The sequence below is a fragment of the Pristis pectinata genome, chromosome 1 (genome assembly GCF_009764475.1).
Source record: "Pristis pectinata isolate sPriPec2 chromosome 1, sPriPec2.1.pri, whole genome shotgun sequence".
Taxonomy (NCBI): domain Eukaryota; kingdom Metazoa; phylum Chordata; class Chondrichthyes; order Rhinopristiformes; family Pristidae; genus Pristis; species Pristis pectinata.
In genome coordinates this window covers 35,526,051-35,548,420 of record NC_067405.1, presented here as the reverse complement: position 1 = coordinate 35,548,420, position 22,370 = coordinate 35,526,051, and the positions used below count along the sequence as shown (strand labels likewise).

General features: G+C 39.3%; 1 protein-coding gene across 1 annotated transcript in view; it reads left to right on the top strand.

Moving 5' to 3' along the window:
* Positions 1-9,292: 9,292 nt before the first annotated feature.
* scn1laa (sodium channel, voltage-gated, type I-like, alpha) overlaps positions 9,293-22,370 on the top strand; it is a 132,055-nt gene continuing 118,977 nt past the window's right edge. Inside the window, 1 exon segment of the mRNA XM_052027520.1 lies at positions 9,293-9,421. The gene's annotated coding sequence lies outside the window, so the exon portion shown is untranslated.

Genomic DNA, 22,370 nt, shown 5'->3' with positions numbered 1-22,370 from the left:
ATTGCCGTATTACAGATCAGTAATGGGTGTCTTCAAGACTCTGTCTCCATTGAATTACTGAAATGGGGAGGGAGTTATTAATGCATTTGTCATTCTTTTCCCCCAAAGTACTCTGGATTCAGGAATTGTTCTTTTTGATTGGAAATTTTCTGAAGTCATTAGTTAGAAAGCGTAAAAGAAATAAATTACAAAAACTGTAAACCAACGTCAGTTGTACAGAAGTTATTAGAATCAGTATCAGAATGGCTGAACATTTGAGCAGATATGAACTGATCAAAGAAAACAGGTCAGGATTTGTAAAGGGTAGGTCACATTTAATGAATTTAGTTTTTTTTTGATGTCGTTAGTATTGTGGTGGACAAAATAGCATCTGTTTATGTTACTTACATGGATGCAGAATGCCATTGAAAGCATCCCATGTCTTACTGTAAACACAAACACAGGAACAGGGAATTGATGACATCCTTTTAGCTTGGACTGGTTAGGAGGTAGGAGACAGAGTTAATGGGTGCAAAAATTGGCAGGATTTCACTAGCAACTATCTGCGTGAATTCTGTGGGACCAAAGTTTTTCAACATCTTATATGTGACTTGGAAGAAGGAATAACATGCTATGTGTGTAAATTTGCCGGTGAGACGAGATCAGGTGGAGCACGTGAATAGTTTTGATGGGAATAAATGTTGCAGGACATTGATAGTGAGTGAGTAAAACTGCAGCAGATGAAAAGTCAATGTGTTGGTTGTCCATTTTGAACAAGAAAGAAAAAAGCGATCTACTTTTTAAATGGCAATATGTTAGGATCTCTGGGTGAGTTGAGATGATAGGTTCCAGGTATAGAAATCAGTAAAAGCTAGCACAAATGCACATTGTGATTTTTATAAATAACTTGGATGAGGATGTGGAAGGGTGGGTTAGTAAGTTTGCTGATGATACAAAGGTTGGTGGTATTGTGGATAGTGTAGAAGGTTGCTGTAGATTACAACAGGATATTGATAGAATGCAGAGCTGGGCTGAGAAGTGGCAGATGGAGTTCAATCCGGATCAGTGCGAAGTGATACACTTCGGGAGATCGAATTCAAAGGCAGAATACAAGGTTAATGGCAGGACTCTTAGCAGAGCGGAGGAACAGAGGGATCTTGGGGTCCACGTCCATAGATCCCCCAAGGTTGCCATGCAGGTCGATAGGGTTGTTAAGAAGGTGTATGGAGTGTTGGCCTTCATTAGTCGGGGTATTTAGTTCAAGAACCATGAGATGATGTTGCAGCTCTATAGAACTCTGGTCAGACCACACTTGGAGTTCAGTTCTGGTTGCCTCATTATAGGAAGGATGTGGAAGCTTTAGAGAGGGCACAGAGGAGATTTACCAGTATGTTGCCTGGAGTGGAGAGCATGTCTTATGAGGATAGGTTGAATGAGCTAGGGCTTTTCTCTTTGGAGAGAAGGAGGATGAGAGGTGACTTGATAGAGGTGTACAAGATGATAAGAGGCATAGATCAAGTGGACACGAGGGGACATAATTTTAAGGTGATTGGAGGAAGGTATATGGGGGATGTCAGGGGTAGGTTTTTTTTACACAGAGACTGGTGGGTGCGTGGAACACACTGCCTGCAGAGGTTGTGGGGGCAGATACATGAATGATAGGAAAATAGGGGGCTACGTGGGAGGGAAGGGTTAGATAGATCTTAGAGCAGGATAAAATGTCAGCACAACATTGTGGGCTGAAGGGCCTGTACTGTGCTGTAGTGTTCTATGTTCTATATTTAAAAAACTTCAAAATGAGGATGGAAGTGACATTTATCTCAAGAGGAATAGAATGCAAAGAAGTGAAAGCTGTGTTGCAGATTCAACAATCCCATCTGGAGCACTACAGTTAGAAGTGGGCAATGTATTTTAGAAGAATGCATTATTCCTGAGGTGAATTCAGTAGTTTCATGGGACAATAAAGATTAAGTCATGAGAATAGTTTGCATGGACTAGGTTTGTATTCTCTTGAGTATTAAGTGAGGATTCAATTAAGTGTTTTGGATGTTTTGGATCAAAACCCTGCATCAGTTCTGATGCAAGGTTTCAACCCGAAACATCAACAAGTCCTTTCCTCCCACAGATGCTGCTCAACCCACCCCAGCAAATTGTTTGTTGCTAGGGTGTTTAAAAGATTTGAAAAGGTAGATAGAAAATTAATATTTACTCTGTAAGGGGAATCCAGGTCAAGGGTGTCTAACCTCAAAATTAGAACAAGGATATTTAAAGATGATAGGAAATAGAAATAAAAACAAGAGCAGGATATTCAAGCCTCTTGCACTTGATCCACCATTCAATAAAACTATGGCTGATCTTTCACCTCAGCACCAGTTTCCTGTATTAATCCCATCAGTGATCTTGGGTATGTGCAAAAGTCAATGAAGATCTAGAGTTCGTATCTCTCTAAAAAGGATGTTAGGGCTAGGTTAATTGTAGATTTCAAAACTGAGATTAAACATTTTGATAACCAAGGTTATTAATGAGTATGGAACCAAAGGCAGATAGATGGAATGTGGCACACATTAACTTTGATCGATTTGAATGATAGAATGGTCTCAATTGGCTGGACAGACCGCTCCTTCTTGTGTTTGTCACATTTCCAAGAACATGAAAACAGGATTATGCTTTTTAAACTCTCAAGCTTCTTGGATCATTCACTGAGATAATGTCGGATTTGTACCTCAATTCCATTTGCCTATGTTTGCTTTTAGAACATAGAATAATACAGCACAGTATAGGCCCTTCAGCCTACTCCATGATCAATCTAACCCTTCCCTCCTACACAGCCCATAACCCTCTATTTTTCTTACATCCATGTGTCTATCCAAGAGTCTTTTAAGTGTTCCAATTGTATCAGCCTCTGCCACCACCCCCGGCAGTGCATTCCAGGCACCCACTGGTCTCTGTGTAAAAAATAAAACTACCTCTGACATCTCCCCTAAACTTTCCTCCACTCACCTTAAATGGATGTCCTCTGGTATTGGCCATTGCTGCCCTGGGAAAAAGATGCTGGCTGTCCAGTCTATCTATTGCCCCTCATAATCTTATACACCTCCATCAAGTCACCTCCTCTGCACTTTCTCTAAAACTTCCACATCTTTCCTGTAATGAGGTGACCAGAACTGAACACAATACTCTAAGTGTGGTCTAACCAGAGTTTATAGAGCTTCAACGTTACCTTGCAGCTCTTGAACTCAAACCCCCAACTAACGAAGGCCAGCACACCACAGGACTTCTTAACCACCCTCTCAACTTGTGTGGCAACTTTGAGGGATCTATGGATTTGGACCTCAAGATCTCTCTGTTCTTCCACACTGCTAAGAATCCTGCCATTAACTTTGTACTCTGCCTTCAAGTTCAATCTTCCAAAGTGCATTACACTTCACACTTCTCCAGATTGAACACCATCTGCCACTTCTCAGCCCAGCTCTGCATCCTGTCTGTATCCCATTGTAACTTATGACAACCGTCTACACTATCCGCAACACCATCAACCTTCATATCATCTGCAAACTTACTAACCCACCCCTCCACTTCCTCATCCAAGTCATTTATAAAGAGTAGGGGTCCCAGAACAGATATCTGTGAAACACCACTAGTCACCGACCTCCAGGCAGAATATGCTCTATCTACTACAACACTCTGCCTTCTGTGTGCAAGCCAGTTCTGAATCCACGCAGCCAAGTTTCCATGAATCCCATGCCTCATGACTTTCTGGATGAGCCTACCATGGGGAACCTTGTCAAATGCCTTATTAAAATCCTTATACTCCACATCCACTGCTCTGCCTTCATCAATTTGTTTTGTCACCTCCTCAAAAAACTCAGTCGTGAGGCACGACCTGCCCCTCACAAAGCCATGTTGACTATCCCTAATAAGACTTGGTGTCTCCAAATGCTCATAAATCCTGTCCCTAAGAATCCTCCCCAATAGTTTGCCCACCACTGACGTAAGACTCATTGGTCTATAATTTGCAAGATTATCCCTATTACTTTTCTCGAACAATGGAACATCATCAACAATGGTACTACTCCTGTGGCCAGAGATTGTATCCCTTTTATCCCTTAGTAACAGTTTTAACAAAAATCTGTGGATCTAGGTACTAGAGCACACAATTAGCTCACAATCTATGGCTCTCTTGTTCATAGTTCAGTTCAATCAAGTTTAGGCATTCCCACAATGTGACCCTTAAGCCCTGTTAACCTTATGGCAGATCTGCACAATACCATATTGATTCCTGGCATGCTTGGGGGAAGGGAGTTGGGGGTGGAGAGATTAAGCAGGCTGGGTCTATGCTGTGTTGTATGTGGAACAATGATAGGTAATCTCATTGAAACATAGACATTTTTTTATGTGGCTCAGCAAGGTAGATGTAAGGATGATGTTCCAACTGTCTGGGATGCTTAGAAACAGGAGTCACAAAATGAGGGCTCAGCCATTCAGGACTGAGATGAGAACTTTCTTCAACTGGATGATTGTGAATCTTTGGAATTCTCTACCCAACAGGGCTGTGGAGGCTGAGTATTTAGGACAGGGATCAATAGGTTTTTGAATATCAAGGCAACGAAGGGATATGTAGTTAATGCAGGAAAGTGATGCTGAAGTTAATGATCATCCATAATCTTACTGAATGGTAGAGGGGCTGAATGGCCTACTCCTGCTTTTGGTTTCAATATTCTAAAGATTTTTCCCCCCCAAGTCCAATTTGTCCTTCCAGTTAGAATGATATTCGGTCTCTGTGGTTTAAATCACATCACCATTTATATTTCCTGAAATTTAAAAGGTTAAGAGATGATTGATAGACTTCCAATATATTGAGGAGAATTCAGAGGACAGATGAAAACTAATTACTTATACTATTTGGGAAATCCAGGACTTGGAATTTAGTTTAAAAATTAGAGTCAGGTTTTTCTGGATGAAATTAGGAAATCCTTCTACGTGCAGGGTCGTAGTCATAGAGTCATACAGCACAGAAACCGGGCCTTCAGCCCAACTGGTCCAAGCTGACTAAGATTCCCATCGAAGCCAGTCCCATTTGCCCACATTTGGCCCATATCCCTCTGAACCTTTCCAATCCATATACCTCTCCAATCACCTTTTAGATGTTGTAAATGTACCTGCCTCAACCACTTCCTCTGGCAGCTCATTCCACATACAGATCAACCTCCGGTTGAAAAAGTTACCCCTCAGATTCCTATTAAATCTCTCCTCTCACCTTAAACCTATGCCCTCTAGATCTTGATTTCCCAACCCTGGGAAAAAACTGTGCACGTTCACCTTAACTATGCCCCTCATAATTTTATACATCTCTATAAGATCACCCTTCATTCTCCTATGCTCCAATGAAAAAAGTCCCAACCTGCTCAACCTCTCTCCATAACTCAGTCTTTCGAGTCCCAGCAACATCCTCATAAATCTTCTCTGCATTCTTTTCAACTTAATGGAATCTTTCCTATTGCAGGGTGACCAAAACTGAACACAATATTCCAAATGTGGCCTCACCAACAGCTTGTACAACTGCAACATAACATCCCAACTTCTAAGATAAGGTAAGATTTCTTTATTAGTCACATGTACATCAAAACACACAGTGAAATGCATCTTTTACGTAGTGTTTTGGGGGCAGCCCACCAAGTGTCGCCACACTTCCGATGCCAACATAGCATGCCCACAGCTCCTAACCTGTACGTCTTTGGAATGTGGGAGGAAACTGGAGCACCCGGAGGAAACCCATGCGGTCATGGGGAGAACGTACAAACTTCTTTCAGACAGCAGCCGGAATTGAACCTGGGTTGCTGGCGCTGTAATAGCGTTACGCTAACTGCTACATTACCATGCCTGTCTATACTCAGTGCCCTGACTAATGAAGGCCAGTGTGCCAAGAGCCTTCTTCACTGCCCTGTCTTCCTGCGACACCACTTTCAGGGAACCATGTACTTCTATTCCTAGGTCCATCTGTTCTGTTCAGAAGGTGGCAGAAATTGATACACTAATTACAGTTCTTAATTTTAGATTGGTAGATTTTTGATAACAAATGGGGTCTAGGGTAAAGGTTGATTTGTAGAGACAGATCAGATGAGATAGGTGGGATAAATGACTACTATAATTTTAACATTTCCCCACCCAGTTTTTGCTAGATTTAAAATTAGTCATTAACAACTGGGACCAAACTTAGTTGCATTTTAAATTTTACCCCCATTGAGAGAAACGTTTGCTTTTGGCACAAATATCCGATACACCTAATGTGCCCTAAGTGAGCCTTTTACTAAAGTTCCTTCAAACCCAGGGCTTTTCTCTTTGGAGCGTAGGGGGATGAGAGGTGACTTGATAGAGCTGTATATTGGTTCAATATATACTATTCTGTTGGAAAGTACTTTAAGGCAAACTATCAGCATTACTGATTAGGATATCCTGTCGCAAACACTCGGAAGAGTTTTGTTTATGTTTGTTACTCATTGCGGATTCCCTTGGGTTTACTTGTCTTTAGAACTAATGCCGAAAGGCCGATACATCAGTTTTCTGTTGGAATTAGGATTAAACAGAAAACAGGAGTTGGAGTTAACGGGGTGTGGTTAATATTATCGCAACGAATATTGGTATTTCTAATGGTTTATGAAAATTTAGTGATGTAGCAGCCCAGGAGAAACCAACGTCTCAGTGTAATTCAATTAAAATATATAGCGTTTTGACTTCAGTCTCACTTATAAATACCACCATCAGGATCACTGGCGCTGCCACCATAACAACCCGGCATGGAGAGCAGAAAAACCTGCTCCAAATGCCTCGTCTTTACGGCTTCGATGTCACTGGGACGGTCCTCCCTCTCTCCCTCCCTTGGTCTCCTCAACCAATGAGGGTTTTTTTTTGGAAGTAGGATCCAGACGAGTTGACATGGAGATCACGCAGGTTTCCTTCACGACTGTTCAGCGAGATGTGTGTAAAGCTCAGAGGATTCCGCGTCATTGTTACCCAGGAATGAATGACCGGAAGCCACCAGTATGTTAAAGAGGCTGGGATGAAATTCACTCTCCGCTTCAATGTAATTGACAATATATCTATACTCAAGACGGCAGATTTATAAATTAAATAGACACACAGAAAATTTTAAACGGATCGCAGAGCAGAAGCTTATCCGCGGAAGTAAAATCTGTGAAGAAACACATTGGGAAGTATGGTGAGTTCATTGAAGGGGGTGACTGGGCAGCGAGGGCCAGGCATTTGGTAAAGGAAATCTGATTTTCATTTACAGGGTGTGAGCAGGCCGGTACGTGTTGATATTAGGGTAGGAACTAGATCTAAGCGAATAGGAAGAAAATGCTAATTGGTACATTACCAACACATGTAATATTATATAACTAAAACAAAAGAAATACTGCACCTAATTTGCTGTATAGAATAGGGTGTTGTTTTTCCTCCTTGAATAAGACTTTTCGAGAATGCTTCGGGTATTAGTTCAGAATGTCGCCGCTTCCCTTGTGGACAGTTGAAGTAAAAACACTGGTAGAAATTCAACTAGTAGCTTTTTTTCCAGAAGCCAAAAAATGTATCCATACTCGACAGGTTGGAAATGTGTAAAACAAAACTTAGCTTGCGATTTTTTTTATATAATAAAATTAAACTAATGCAGTTCTTCACTACATACCAATTCTAAAGTGTTCTGCAATTTAACATGAAGTAAATAATAGAAGGAACAATTGGCCTGCTCCTATTTGTGTTAAAAGTAAGCACACTGTATTGATTATTTCTCTATATTCCTTTCAGAAGGCACTCAATGAATTGAAATTGGCAAAATATTATGCATCATAATAACGTGTTGCAAGATGCCACATTAAAAGGAACACATGAAAATACACACAAGAATTAAAACATCATTTGAGGGTTTGGTGTCTAAATATCAATAATCGGATGCGATGCATAAACTTCTTTAGTTTATTTTGAAGCAACACTTTATAACAACAACAACTTTTATTTGTAAGGCACCTGTAACGTAGCAAAACGTCCTAGAGCATTTCACAAGAATATAATCAAATAAAATTTGATACCAAGCCACATAAAAGCACGTTAGAGGAGATGACCAAAAAGCTTGGCCGTGGAAGGTTTTTAAGGAAAGTCGCAGAGGAGGAAGGAAAGGTGGAGAAGTTCAAGGAGGGAATTTCAGAATTGAATACTTTGGGGTTGAAGGCACATCTGGCAACGCTGGCCATACTAAATCCAGGGGTGCTCAAGAGTTCGGAATTAGAGGCGTCCAACTATCTCGGAGGGCGTGGGTCCAGTGGGGATTAGAGATGGCCATGGCTTTAAACAAACATTGTTATTTTGTTTGTGCAAACTTGAACAACTTTTCAGAACGCCAGGGCGAGACAGAAATATTCTCAGTTTTAAACAAGATAGACAAGCTACTCATGTAACAATGCATGAAATAATCATCTGAAAAATTAAATTGCAGAATAGATAAAACAGAATTGGAGTCACTTTTGATATATGAAATTTGCGTAGATTCAACGGCCATGTAGAATTGAAGAGTAGGTGGTATGACACTTGTTTATGAAATTATGTCATAAAAATTAACAATCCAAATATCAATATTCTTAATCATGCATATGAATTATTTTATTAGTAGGATTATGCAACTGTTTTCTTTTCCCCACGTATATATGGTTATTGGGGACGATCGCTTGCTTGTGTGATGAGGCAGGGTGCGTGCGTGTGGGTAGGTTGGGTGGGGAGGCTGGCGAGGCGATGCTGGATTGAGCTGGGCGGTGATGTTGCAGGGAGTCAGACGCACCGGCCGTGCCATTGAAATGGGGAAACCATCAAACATGGCGAAAGCTGCAGCCTGTTCCCCCCCTTTCCTCAACACCCACTGCTGACTGACTGACCGTCTTGCACAGCTTCGCAAACTGTAAGAAAAAAAACGCAGCTATTTATGTTTTTTCGTAATTGAGTTGCATATTCAGAAAAAGCATCGATCCGTTCCCTGTCGCCGACCAGAGGTCCTGATCGTGCCGCAGGCTAATCAATATTTCGCTCTGAATCCCAACCACCATCGTGCCTGTCTGCCCCTTTACAAGACGGACGCTTCCTACCAGGGCGTCTGTAAACATCTTCTTCACCAGGGTAGCAACTTTCAGTCATTTCTGTTGCTGAAGCTGCGAATGCGCTGCTGATTTCAGACGGCAGCACGGGTAATCTGAACGTGGTGCCAGAGCTTTACATCTTGTCCATTATTTGGATGATAGCGTTGTCAGAATATTGCAAACAAAAAAACCCGGCTGGGATGCCATGCGTTTGATTTAAGGTTTTCGAGATTGGGAAACAGCGCCCTGTTTTCTCTTTCAGCTCTACTGTCACATTCAGTTGTGTCAAATATGGAAGATGTTTCCCCCCAAACAGTGTGTAGGTAATGGTTGGATTTTACTGCTGCTATTCGCCATATCGGTTCTGCTTGCCTTAATGCGGTGTTTGTGCATTTTATTTGGCAAAATGCTAACCTTCCCTTTGTTATGCGAGATTCGTGAGTCAAGATTTGGATTGTTCAGAGTCTGTTCATGGTTTAGGCAGATTAACATTAACAATTCATAACGGTTGGAAGTGTTATTGGGTATTTACCCAAGTCGGTGTGACGAGGGATCAGGGCACCTCGAAAAAATTGTTCTGTGGAGAAGTCTACATGATGCAAATTAAACCCCGGTGGGTCTACATGTATTGATGTTTGTATGTTGTAAATGATCGCGGATTTTAAATGGGTTTGTCGAATGTAATAGATGCATCATTCACAAGCAGTTTCTTGAATGCTGGTAATCTCCTTGTGAATCTGATAATAAAGGGACTATTTTAAAAAAACCAAACAAGATAATGTGTTTTCTCCCCCCCCCCCCCTCCAACAAACGGTGATGTCAACGTATAAAGTTGATATCACCACCCTTGCTTTTCTAATTTTGGGAAAATTCTTAGCTAAGAAAAATTGCGTTAACCCCGGGGGGGGGGGGGGGTTGCGCTGGGGTGTGTAATAGTCTTCGATTATTTTATGGTCTTTTTCTGTTAAGCGAGCATATTTAATGTTGAAGCCATCACCTTGTATAGGCTATCGTCACCCACTATGTGAGATACAGAGAGAAAATTCTAGTACAACCAGCTCTCAATAACACGCATGGGCGGGATTCAAAGGCAATATTACATTTGTATCTCATTTTGTGTGGGGTGGGTGGGGAAATGACCAGGCTGTTGTTGGTTCAGCAGTCCGCAAATGGAATATTTAGTAAACTTCGGAGTATTCCTGGGGAAAGGAAACTAAGGAGTGCCGAACATTGTATATTGCTAGATGAAGCCATACCTGAGATCCATTGAATAACTTAAATAATCATTCCTTCAGTGTAGGTCTTTTTTTGTTATTTGGCCCTACATTTTGTAACAATAAATCGTTTCTTGCAGATAATAATTACATTTTAAGGGATAGTGTTTACACAAAGGAATAGTGTTTGCTTGAGGGAAATGTGAAATTGGCTAAACCAATGAAAGTTTAGGGAATTTCAGACCTACATTGCATCAAATTCAAATTAGTTTTCTGCAATTTTTTAATAATGAATTTAGAATCATTTTTGCCTGGTTGGATCCAGTCATAAAATTGGAAATAATGAACATGGTGAGTTTCCATGGATTGCATCTGTTCGCAAATGTTTAAGGAGGGTCTTCAAATTGTCTACTTGTCACAAAAGCATGAGTATACACTGAAGGATGTAAGAGGTAGTTCAGTATTTGTTTTTCAGTGATTTAGGAAGGAAAAGGATGGGATGAAGAAGGCATTATCTGGCAAATGAGCATGAAGGCTACCTAGGAGAGATTTTATTAAACATGGTTTGGACAAGCTTGCATGAAAATGACACACTTCTGAAGAAAGATTACACTTCTCAGACAAAGTTGTCAGATAAAAATGTCAATAAGGTTGGCACATTAGATTTAACTGTTATAGGCAAAATATTTGAATTATGCAAGCATTTAAAATTATATTCGACAAAATGATCTGATCCTATGATCAACTAAGATTCTTCAACACTGCACTAGTACATTAAATTAACTAAAATATGTTCGTTTAAAAATTAAAACAAAGGATTAATACATCTTTTACACATTTGCTCATTATGGTTCATAGTGGCAGAGTTTGTGTATTTTCTTCTGATGTTAATTAACAAAGTTGTTGAATCAGTTTGAAGATCTGAAAAACTCTTTAGAGGAAAGCTTTAATAGGTCATCTACTTCAAGGTGCTTTGTATGTAATTAAAAATATGGAAGCACATTTACCAATGAGTTTGGCGGGTTGCTTCGTCTATTCTGTAGTTAATACATACCTTATAAATTTCTACATAATTTAGAATGTTCAGTGTGTCTTTCTTTAAAAGGCATATCGTGTTCATCATTGTATATGATATGGTGTCATGCATGCTGCAGATTTTGGAATAGAAAACAATAAAAATTATCAGAGATATTCCACAGGTTGGGCAACATTTGTGGAGAGAGCAAAACAGAGATATGTTTCAGGGTGATGACCTTTCATCAGGTTCTGATGAAAAGTCCATTAACTTAATTCCCTCCCCAGATGTTGCCTGATCTGTTTGAATATCTCCAGCATATTCTGATTTTATTTCATATTTCCAGCATATGCACCTTTTTGCTGTACAGATTTTGGAATTTGTTCATAATCAGAAGGAAATAATTCAATAATACAAAGTAGAAACAAATCACTGTCAAAAGGATGAGTGCTTGAAGAAGTATTTAATTGCTGTGTAAACAATATGACCAACAATATTTACTGAAAAATAAGTTGCATTATCTATTATGCTTATGATGTAAACAGCAAAGTAGTAAGCAATTTCAGTTTTCTTCTGTTATATAAGATACTGGTAACATTACCAGCTGTAGTAATTCTTCTAGAAGACAGAGATGGATTATTAAATGAAAGCCATATTTTAGTAAATAATTTTCACATGTTTGGTGAAAAAGGAAATATTGTTCTGTTTTTCAAAATTATTTGGAATATTTTTCTTGGTTGGGAAACTCCAAGATAATGAATATTTAACTTTACGCTTAAGAATGCAAAACTTCTGTGGTTTAAGGAAACAAGATCTTGCAAAAGTATTTGTGGTGCCATTGGATGTAATCTCTTTACTGTTCATCAATTTTCATTCTGTTTGGTTAATTGCCTCATAAAACATGTTTTGAATATGTGGAAATGATTACACAAAAGTATATGTTTAGACATTACTAATTGTTGCTTCCCATGTACATTCAGGAAGTAATATCTGTTGTAGACTAGAGCTGTCAAGAGATATATGTTTCAGCATAAATAGATTAAACTGATTAAATGCTAATGTTTTCAAGAATATGGATACCTCATGAGGTAACTTAATATATTAGCAGAATGTTAGTCATCTACCAACTGCGTTAATGTCTACCCCTAGTTTGTTGGAGAAGGTGGTAGTGAGTCTTATCATTGACAAAGGGATGGCAATATATGTCCAACACCGAATAATATGTGATTATTACTAAAGAGGAAGATTATGTATTGTTGTTTCCTTAAATATGGTAACAATTTATTGGTATCTGTCAGACCTAGAAATTTGTATTGAAGAGAGCAACTTTCCACACCCCCCCACCCCTCCCCCAGTGATGCCTACAGCTGGTATTGGTATCAAGTTGTCTGAGATCAAATATAAAAACAGACAATACTGGAAATAATCAGTAGATCAGGCATAATGCAATATAACTATACTAGCTATAAAATTCTCAATTTTAACTAGAGCTAAATACAGGCAGACAGGATAGATTGGAGACAGGAAATGTTCTGGGAAAATGTCATGTTTCCATCAACCTCAAGAGGCTATTCCTTAGAAAAACTGCTTTTTAGACAGATTAGGATTGGGGTCATTGTGGCAGTTGGAGGCCTAAAAGACCTGGGGCATTGAAGGGGGTTGTTACAAGACTGAGATGAGGGTTTGGTCTGTGGGATGGGTGGTGGACGGGAGAGGAGAGCTGAGGTTGTGGTACTTTGAGTTTGAGTGAGAAGAAAGTAGGGAGAAAAGGGATTGGATGTAATGGATGTAGATGAGAAAGCAGAAGCAACATGTTGAGTGAGAGCAATTGTCAAGAGATGAGCAGCCAATAAAGGGGCAAGTCAAACCTAAAGATCTTGCTGTGAGTTATTTTCATTGCAATAGTTTATGGTCACTGAGCCTGAAGATGCTCACTGCTTAAGGAGCATCTCGACCTTACAAAAAAAAAGGGGAGGCAAAGTATGATCTAGCAGAGACCCTCCATCATTCTGTGAAGCTGTGAGTTGGATTCATGCTCCCTAGAAGTGGGAATAAAAATACATTGCCAATGTTTTCTTCATCATCTCTTAACCACTGATATGCTGTTGCAGAAGTGCAAAAACTAGTCAGAGTTTGGATGGCACACACAGCACCTGCCTTTTCACATATTTTGAGGGAGGGTGTTGAACCAGAGGCAGGCCCAATGATCCATATTAAAATTAATCCAGTGGTAAATTCAGGTAGCTACTAGTTCTGTCCAATGTTCCATGTTGCTGAAGCAGGATCTTCATAGAAACTGGCTTATATTTTGCCCAGTTTGTGTATAACTAATTTTTGCTGAGTGCAGTCCACCCCAACATACTATATGAGTTTGATATTCTTGTCATAGGTGGGTGGAGGTTGTGGGGTTAAGAGGTGCCACTGAGAAGAGTTTGGCAGGTTGCTGCAGTCCATTCTGTAGTTGAAGTGCACTGTGGTTATGGTCAACTGGTAAGCTACAACAAATACAAAAAAGTGGCCCTATAACCTTAAAGCACACGTATTAGTGTCTGACAGCATCTTCACTGTTTTAACTCCTGTAGGATGGACATAATGCCACTATATAATACTGTGTTACTATGGTATAACACTGCATGAGACTATCTCCTTATGAGGCTCACATTGAGTATTCGGGTAGTTTTTGAATTTCTGTCATGTTTACCTGCATCATTCTCTGAATGAGTTCCAATTAGGGGTGACTCTGTCTTGGATTTGGACCCCAAAATCCATTGAGGATGTCATTAGTGTTGCCAAATGTTCAGTAGAAGACTGTACTGTAGACATGTGACTCCCTAGATGACAGTAAATATCTAAGTATTCAATTCTCCATCACTGTTCAGATCATCTTCTAATGCAGTGTGCAGGAATGTAAGTGTCTCAACAATACAATTCTGTTGCTTATTAGTTTCAGTTGAAAGCAGGCCCAATAGTTCTCTGTTCCTCAGTAAATCTGAAAAGGCACTCTGTTGTACATTATCAACTGTGAGCAGTACTTAATCATCCTCACCAGAGCTTGGTGGTCAAAGGGTCTTCCTCCACTTCACTATCATGCATTATGCTCATGCCATATTTGGAGCTCTTTAAGTCTTGCAACATCTTTTGGATCTTCTTCCCGATCCTCCAAGTTATCAATGTTGCATTAACTTTGACATTGCTTGCTTTATAAGTTTGACGGTTAATTTTCCACAATTAAAATCTGTTCTGTGGTACAATTAGAGCTATTCTTTGTACAGTCAGACCTGATTTAAAAATCAGGTTGTAATCACGTTCCACAGAGGCATCCACAACCAACTAATCTGCAATTGGATGGACAAGCATTTTGGCATTTAGCCCAGTTAAGCAGCTTGTTTTCTGTAAAAAAAAGCTATTTTTTTATAGCTCTTTCTTTTTTAGCTACTATGTTTTCATTTGCATTTACAAAATTTATTCAGAAAGAATACACATTTCTCATGATATCATCAGGTCATAAATTCTAAAATTAAAAGGTTTGTCCACATCTTGTTGTGTTGGCCCAGATGTTTCCTTTTGATTGCAAATATTGCTTTTGGTTGTCTATGAATGTGCTTTCCTTGCCTGTCATTATCACCACTGAATTAATCCCCTCCAGCAATATCCCAAGATCAGCTATTTGCAACTTGCCTGGCATTTGACCAGCATGCCTTTTGCTTTGTGATCAAAGTGAAATCTTGTATATTTATCCTATTGGCTGGTATTTTGCAATTGGCAGCAAAGGGTCAGCATTCATTGCTAAAGGCAAAACCCTTGCCAGTTGGATAAATGTGCCAGATTAATTTGCATGAAAGGTAAAAACTGAAATATCATAACCTTTTACTTTAAAAGCCATTAAATTTAATATTTTTCTGAGGGAATAAGATGATACATGTACAATTATTTTTTCTCTTGTTCAGTAAGGTTGTTGAGAAGTGATTATGACTCAGTATGCCTTTTGAAAACTCTCCTGTAATGTTTAGCTTCCTCAAAGGCTTCTACAGCAAGAATTGTGAGTAAAAGAACATTTGAAGTTCACGTCAAATTACTGATTCAGTGTTGATTGGATCTGTGAATTCTGCAACAGGGTATCTTGTGATAAGTAGGTTATCACAAAGAGCAACTTCTGGACTTGTCGTCTAACTGTATGTGCCTAACTACCAGAATCTTTCTGTCAGTCTTGCTGCCTTTACAAATGCAAGTACAGTACATGATCAATATCATTTTATGTTGAATGCATTGATATAAAGATGACTAGAGTTAAATTATCTGACATCCACATTTTTAACCATCTTGAACTATATGAGGCTCAAATGCTTTCTGTGGATTACTGGACCAGGTGCTGATACTTAGCTAGTACATTTTCTAGCAGTCATACTGCATCGACTAATTCCATGAATTTATCCACTCACTCACCAACACCACACCAAGTGCTCCACATGCCAAACTTTTGAATGACTCTAACCATTCCAGCCCTAAACTTCTAGTTTGTTAGATTATTCATTGTTGTTATTTGTATGCTGAAAAATTCAATGAAGATGGAGCACTCAGCCAGAGGGCTGCTTCCCTGTATGGAGAGGGTGAGGAAAAAAGGGACAACATTTCAGGATCTGATATAAGGGCATGGAAAACCCTGCATGGCTCAAAATACACTCGCAGAAAAGGATATGCCAGCTAATCACCAACCACCAACAAAAGCAGAATGTATTCCCTATAAGAACATACAACCTTTTTCAACCTTTCCAAGACTCCAACCAAGAAACATAGTCCTTAATAAGCAGAAATAAAAAAGAAACCTCATTTATTTATTAATGAAGGTGATAATTTGACCAAAACCCTATGTTCTTATTTTCTTTGGTATCACCATGACATTGCTTTTGCCCAAATTCTTACTTCAGTTCAGCACGTGGTGAAAAAATTGGATGCAAGTAGACATAAGGAGATGAGGCCTTTGCTGTGGATGCTGGATGAATGCTTATGATATGTTTCTCCATAGGTATTAATCCAGAGATTGCAATCCTTTAGGTACTGCACTTAATTTAGTTCTTATATATAGTATACCCTATTTATGTTGTTGGTCTCAGCAATGACCACAGCAATCATATCCTATACCTCCCTGCCCAATATCTTTTCAAACTGGTTGAAATTGCTCTTCACTCTGCCATCAAATTGGCACATAGGACATGTGATATTGGAATATTGATCTTGCATTCAGGGAATGCTCTATTCCTGTAACTGGAAAGTTCCCTAAAAGTAACACATTTAGTTTCCTTTTCTTGATAACCTCCTGCTGTAAGCTCCTACCATGACCATTCTAGCTGTCCAGAGTCTCCAACCAACACTCCAGCTCAACTAACTCTGCCTAAGAGTAATCTAGCTCATTCTACTCCCCAGGGCCTGCACATTCTTTCCTAGGTTTCTTCATAATACCATATTTGGAATTCCCTGCATTGCTACCCTGGCAGTACATTCCAGACCTGAACCATTTGTTATGTGAAAAAAAAGGTTTTCCTCATGTTACTTGTGGTCCTTTTACCAATCACTTGCAATCATATCTGCTGGTTCTTAACCCTTCTGTCAAAGGGAACACTTTTTCTCAATCTGCCCTTCATGATTTTAAAATACCCCTCTCAAAACTTTGTTGTAACTGTCCTCTGTTCCAAGGAGAACAACACCAGCTTCTGCAGTCCATCCACATAACAGATTCCCTGAATCATTTAGTAAATTTCTTTTACACCTTCACTAAAACCACATCTTTTCTAATGTACGGCACTCAGAACAGGAAACAGAACTGCAGTTGTAACCAAACCAGTGTTTTATAAAGATTCATTATCACTCCTTTATTTGCGTATGCTTTGTTTCTATTCAAGGGATTGGATCCCATATGCTTTCTTAACCACTGCCCATTTAAATGAACTGTGCAACATATATCTCCCAGGTCTTCCTGCTCTTATACCCTTTAAGAATTGTGCCCATGAGTTTATGCTGCCTCTTCTCATTCTTCCTCCCAAAGTGTAACACTTCACATTTTTCTGTATTAAATTTTCAACTGCATCCACCTGTCCCTTCTACCAGCTTGTCTACATCTCCTTGAAGTCTATTACTATCTGCTTCATTCTTCATGCATCCAAGTTTGTTGTCATCCAGAGATTTGGAAGATTTTGCCCTGTATTCCAAGCCCAGGTCATTGATAAAGAAAAGCAGTGGTCCTAATACTAATCTTTGGTGGACTCCACTGTAAATTTGCCTCCACTACCACCCTCTGTTTCCTATCGTTACTTGGACATAAATTACACCGAACAAGTCCATACTGGCTTTGTCTGATCAATCCATACTGGCCCAAGTAACTGCTAATTTTGTCACTAATTATTGTTTTCAGAACTTGCCCCATCACTGCAGTTGCTGGGCTTTTCTTTACAACCTGACTCATAATCAGTTCTATTATAAGTGAATGTATATATATTTTTTTCAGTTTTTCAACTAAATCTGTTAACTTTTTAGTCAAACATACAAACATATACTAAACACTAAAACAGTGGACAAAATCTTAAACACTTCCTTAAGGTACATGACCCCTCTGTCCTTTCCTCCTCAATTTCAAATTACCTTCTGAACAAATTAGAACAATGCAGTAAAGAAACAGGCCCTTTGGCCCATCTGGTCCATGCCAGCTGGTTTTCAGGGTCCATACCTGCACCCTGACCATAGCCCTCCATTACCTCTCTCATTCATGTACCCATCCAAACTTCTCTTAAATGTTACAATTGAACCCACATTCACCACTTCTGCTGGCGGCTCATTCCACACTCGCACCACCCTCTGAGTGAAGTAGTTCCCCCTCAGATTCCCCTTAAATATTTCACCTTTCACCCTAAACCTATGTCCTCTAGTTCTAGTCTCACCCAACCTGAGGGGAGAAAAGCCTGCATGCATTCACCCTATCTGTACCCCTCATAATTTTGTGTACTTCTATAAGATCTCCCCTCATTCTTCTGTACTCCAGGGAATAAAGTTCCAACCTATTCCACCTTTAAGAAGGAAGCAGAGCAGTGCTTCAGATACTGCTAGCAAAAACCCGGTTAACGAAGCAAATTCTTGATGGCGTTTGTGTTTGAGACCAATATGCGCACATTTTTATTTGGCTCAAGGTCTGTAGAGCAATTTACTATACACACACTGCTAGCAGGACTACAAATACATCGTGGAAAATTTGGCAACCCACCAATATACAGTGGCAGGCAAAAGTGGGGCAACCCTGGTCAAAATTTCTGTTACTGTGAATAGTTAAGCGAGTAAAAGATGACCTGATTTCCAAAAGGCATAAAGTAAAAGATGACACATTTCTTTAATATTTTAAGCAAGATTACTTTTTTATTTCCATCTTTTACAGTTTCAAAATAACAAAAGAGGAAAAGGGCCCGAAGCAAAAGTTTGGGTACCCTGCATTGTCAGTACTTAGTAACACCCCCTTTGGCAAGCATCACAGCTTGTAAATGCTTTTCTGTAGCCAGCTAAGAGTCTTTCAATTCTTGTTTGGGGATTTTCACCCCTTCTTCTTTGCAAAAGGCTTCTAGTTCTGTGAGATTCATGCATTTGCTCTTTTGAGGTCTATCCACAGATTTTCGATGATGTTTAGGTCAGGGGACTGTGAGGGACCATGGCAAAGCCTTCAGCTTGTGCCTCTTGAGGTAGTCCATTGTGGATTTTGAGGTGTGTTTAGGATCATTATCCTGTTGTAGAAGCCATCCTCTTTTATCTTCAGCTTTTTTTTTACAGACGGTGTGATGTTTGCTTCCAGAATTTGCTGGTATTTAATTGAATTCATTCTTCCCTCTACCAATGAAATGTTCCCCATGCCACTGGCTGCAACACAAGCCCAAAGCATGACCGATCCACCCCTGTGGAGAGGTGTTCTTTTCATGAAATTCTGCACCCTTTTTTCTCCAAACATACCTTTGCTCATTGCGGCCAAAAAGTTCTATTTTAACTTCATCAGTCCACAGGACTGGTTTCCAGAATGCATCAGGCTTGTTTAGATGTTCCTTTGCAACTTCTGATGCTGAATTTTGTGGCAAGGATGCAGGAAAGTTTGGAGAAAAAAGGGTGCAGCATTTCATGAAAAAACACCTCTCCAACTGTTAACACAGGGGTGGATTGATCTTGCGTTGGGCTTGTGTTGCAGCCAGTAGCACGGGGAACATTTCACTGGTAGAGGAAGAATGAATTCAATTAAATACCAGCACATTCTGGCAGCAAACATCACACCATCTGCAAAAAGCTGAAGGTGAAAAGAGGATGGCTTCTACAACAGGATAATGATCCTAATCACACCTCAAAATCCACAATGGGCTACCTCAAGAGGCATAAGCTGAAGGTTCTGCCGTTGGCCTCGCAGTCCCCGAACTAAACATCAGCAAAAATCTGTGGATAGACCTGAAAAGAGCAGTGCATTCAAGATGGCCCAGGAATCTCACAGAACTAGAAGCCTTTTGCTAGGAAGAATGGGGGAAAACCCCCAAACAAGAATTGAAAGATTCTTAGCAAGCTGCAGGAAGCGTTTACAAGCTGTGATACTTGCCAAAGGGGGTGTTATTAAGTACTGACCATGCAGGGTGTCCAAACTTTTGCTTCGGGCCCTTTTCCTTTTTTGTTATTTAAAAAACTGTAAAAGATGGAAATAAAAAAGTAATCTTGCTTAAAATATTAAAGAAATGTGTCATCTTTAACCTTATGCCTTTTGGAAATCAGGTCATCTTTTACTCGCTTAACTATTCACAGTAACAGAAATTTTGACCAGGGGTGGTCAAAACTTTTGCATACCACTGTATTTTTGATCTTAACATGCAATGGATAAAGATTTTTGTCACTTCCAAGTAAATGGAAAATCAATCAAATCTGGCAGAATAGAAAGAGTGAGGTACATAACTCTCCATGCCAGTGTTAGTTTATTGGTGTGGTTAGGAGAGAAACCTGAGTATTCACAGCAACTAAATCTTGCAGATGTGTTCCAATGCCATATAATTTAGTACTGGTTGTAGAATGCAATTGCGTATTGAGTAGTAGAGATATCTGGTGACACAGAGAAAGATACAGTATTAGTGTCGGGATTGGAAGTGTGAAATAAGATAACATACATCTGACTACTTTGTGAATTGGTTCTTTTGTGGATAAGTTGAGAACTAAGTAGATGTACTTTTCCAACAGAAAGTGTTTCTTTTAAAGACATCAGTTAAACATCTGATGGTATCAGGGCATTTTTTTCCTTGAGATAAATGTTTATGAACTTTTCTGTCTTATGAATATACCGAATGGGTTGGCTTGCGTAATGTTGTTGCAATCCCTACTTAATCCTATTTTAATTTAAAGACTGAGGCCCTGCTCCACAAATCTTGAGGCTTTTGACTGTCTTACCAGCTGTAACTGTCCATCTCCTGACTGATTTTTGGAAAAGCTAGTATAAGGAATTCCCAACTTCTTGTTGGTTGCCCTGATTGATTTGGCACCCAACATATATCTTGTAATGGTGAGGGGGGGACCTAGGTAGAACAGTGTACAGTTCTGACCAACCCTACGTCTTAGAATATACTAGCTACATGAGGAGTGCAGCACATCTTACCAGCATGATACAAAGTTCTATGGTTAACTTATAAGAAATTCCATGACCAGATTTGTATTTCCTGGAACATAGAATGAAGTGATTTTTAGAATTTTGAAAGGAATTGACAGTGTCAAAGATAATTTTCTTTTCATTGATGGTGGGATCCACAACCTTAAAAACAGATAGAGGCTACTCAGGAAAGGAGTTAGAAAATACTCTACAGGCCAAGAGTGGCAGAAGTGTGGAACACATTCCCACAAATCATTTCCATTTACCTGATTTAAATTCCAAATGCTTTCGTGCCACCATCTAAACATTATCACCACATCAAGTAGTAAGGTGGCATTTGACCAAATCATTTTGTACTTTATAAGTTCTTTTCTCAGAACTAACTCTTTCTCTTAGCTTGGCATGAACTACAGATCTAACTAGTTAACAATGCTTGCAAAATTGCTCTGTTAATTTTAAATCTTCCATCAATGAATGTTTGCTGTCCTGGGTTTTTTAAGTGATATGGAACAATAGGGGGTAATAAATTTATGATATAAATTAGCTATGATTTAATTTAATGATAGAACTGATTTGAGGACGAAGCAACCTTCTTTGTAAGAGGTAGGTGAAGTCTCTGGTGAAGAGACATCTGGAATACTCTGGACTGCTTCTCTTCCAACACTTGTAGTTTCCTGTAAATCCTGGGAACAGCAACTAGGTCCATGTTATTTTAGAAAAGCTCAACAAAAGTTTTACTGGGGATTTCTGCTGGAGTTCAAAGTACTGCTTTATGGGCACTGTTAAATAGTTGGATTTGTAATTGATAGCAAGATAAGAGAAAAGTGGACTCTAGAAAAGAGCTTGCAAAGTATAAAATGATTTGGTCAAAAACCACTTTAATATGTGATGTGATCCAAATTTTTAGATGGATATAATAAAAGCATTTGGAATTTAATGTGGATAAATGGAAATTTGATTGCGTAGAGGAAGAGAAAGGGACAGATAAGTATTCAATTAATGATACCATGACTTTGAAGGAATCCGGTAAATTCAGTAATCAGTATGTTGAGTTGCAATTAGTAAACTAATTAAGAATGCTGCATGAAAACAGAGTGCAAATTATATTGTTCTGATTAGTCCATCTTGAATGTTGTGTCTAGTCCAGATACAAGAGAAACCTTCAGATGTTGAGGGTGTTCAGTGAGGAGCCATAGTCTGACCTCCAGTATTATGTTGGCGCCAGAAGTGTGGCAACAGTTGCGGGCTGCCCCCAGAACATTCTGCGCAAAAGATGCATTTCACAGTGTGTTCTGATGTACATGTGACTAATAAAGGTATCTTATCTTAGAGGGAAGAGGCATAAGGAGAGATTCAAAAAGATTGAAAATTTGTTAGGTAATAAATGATGTAGAAAGAAAGTTAAACCA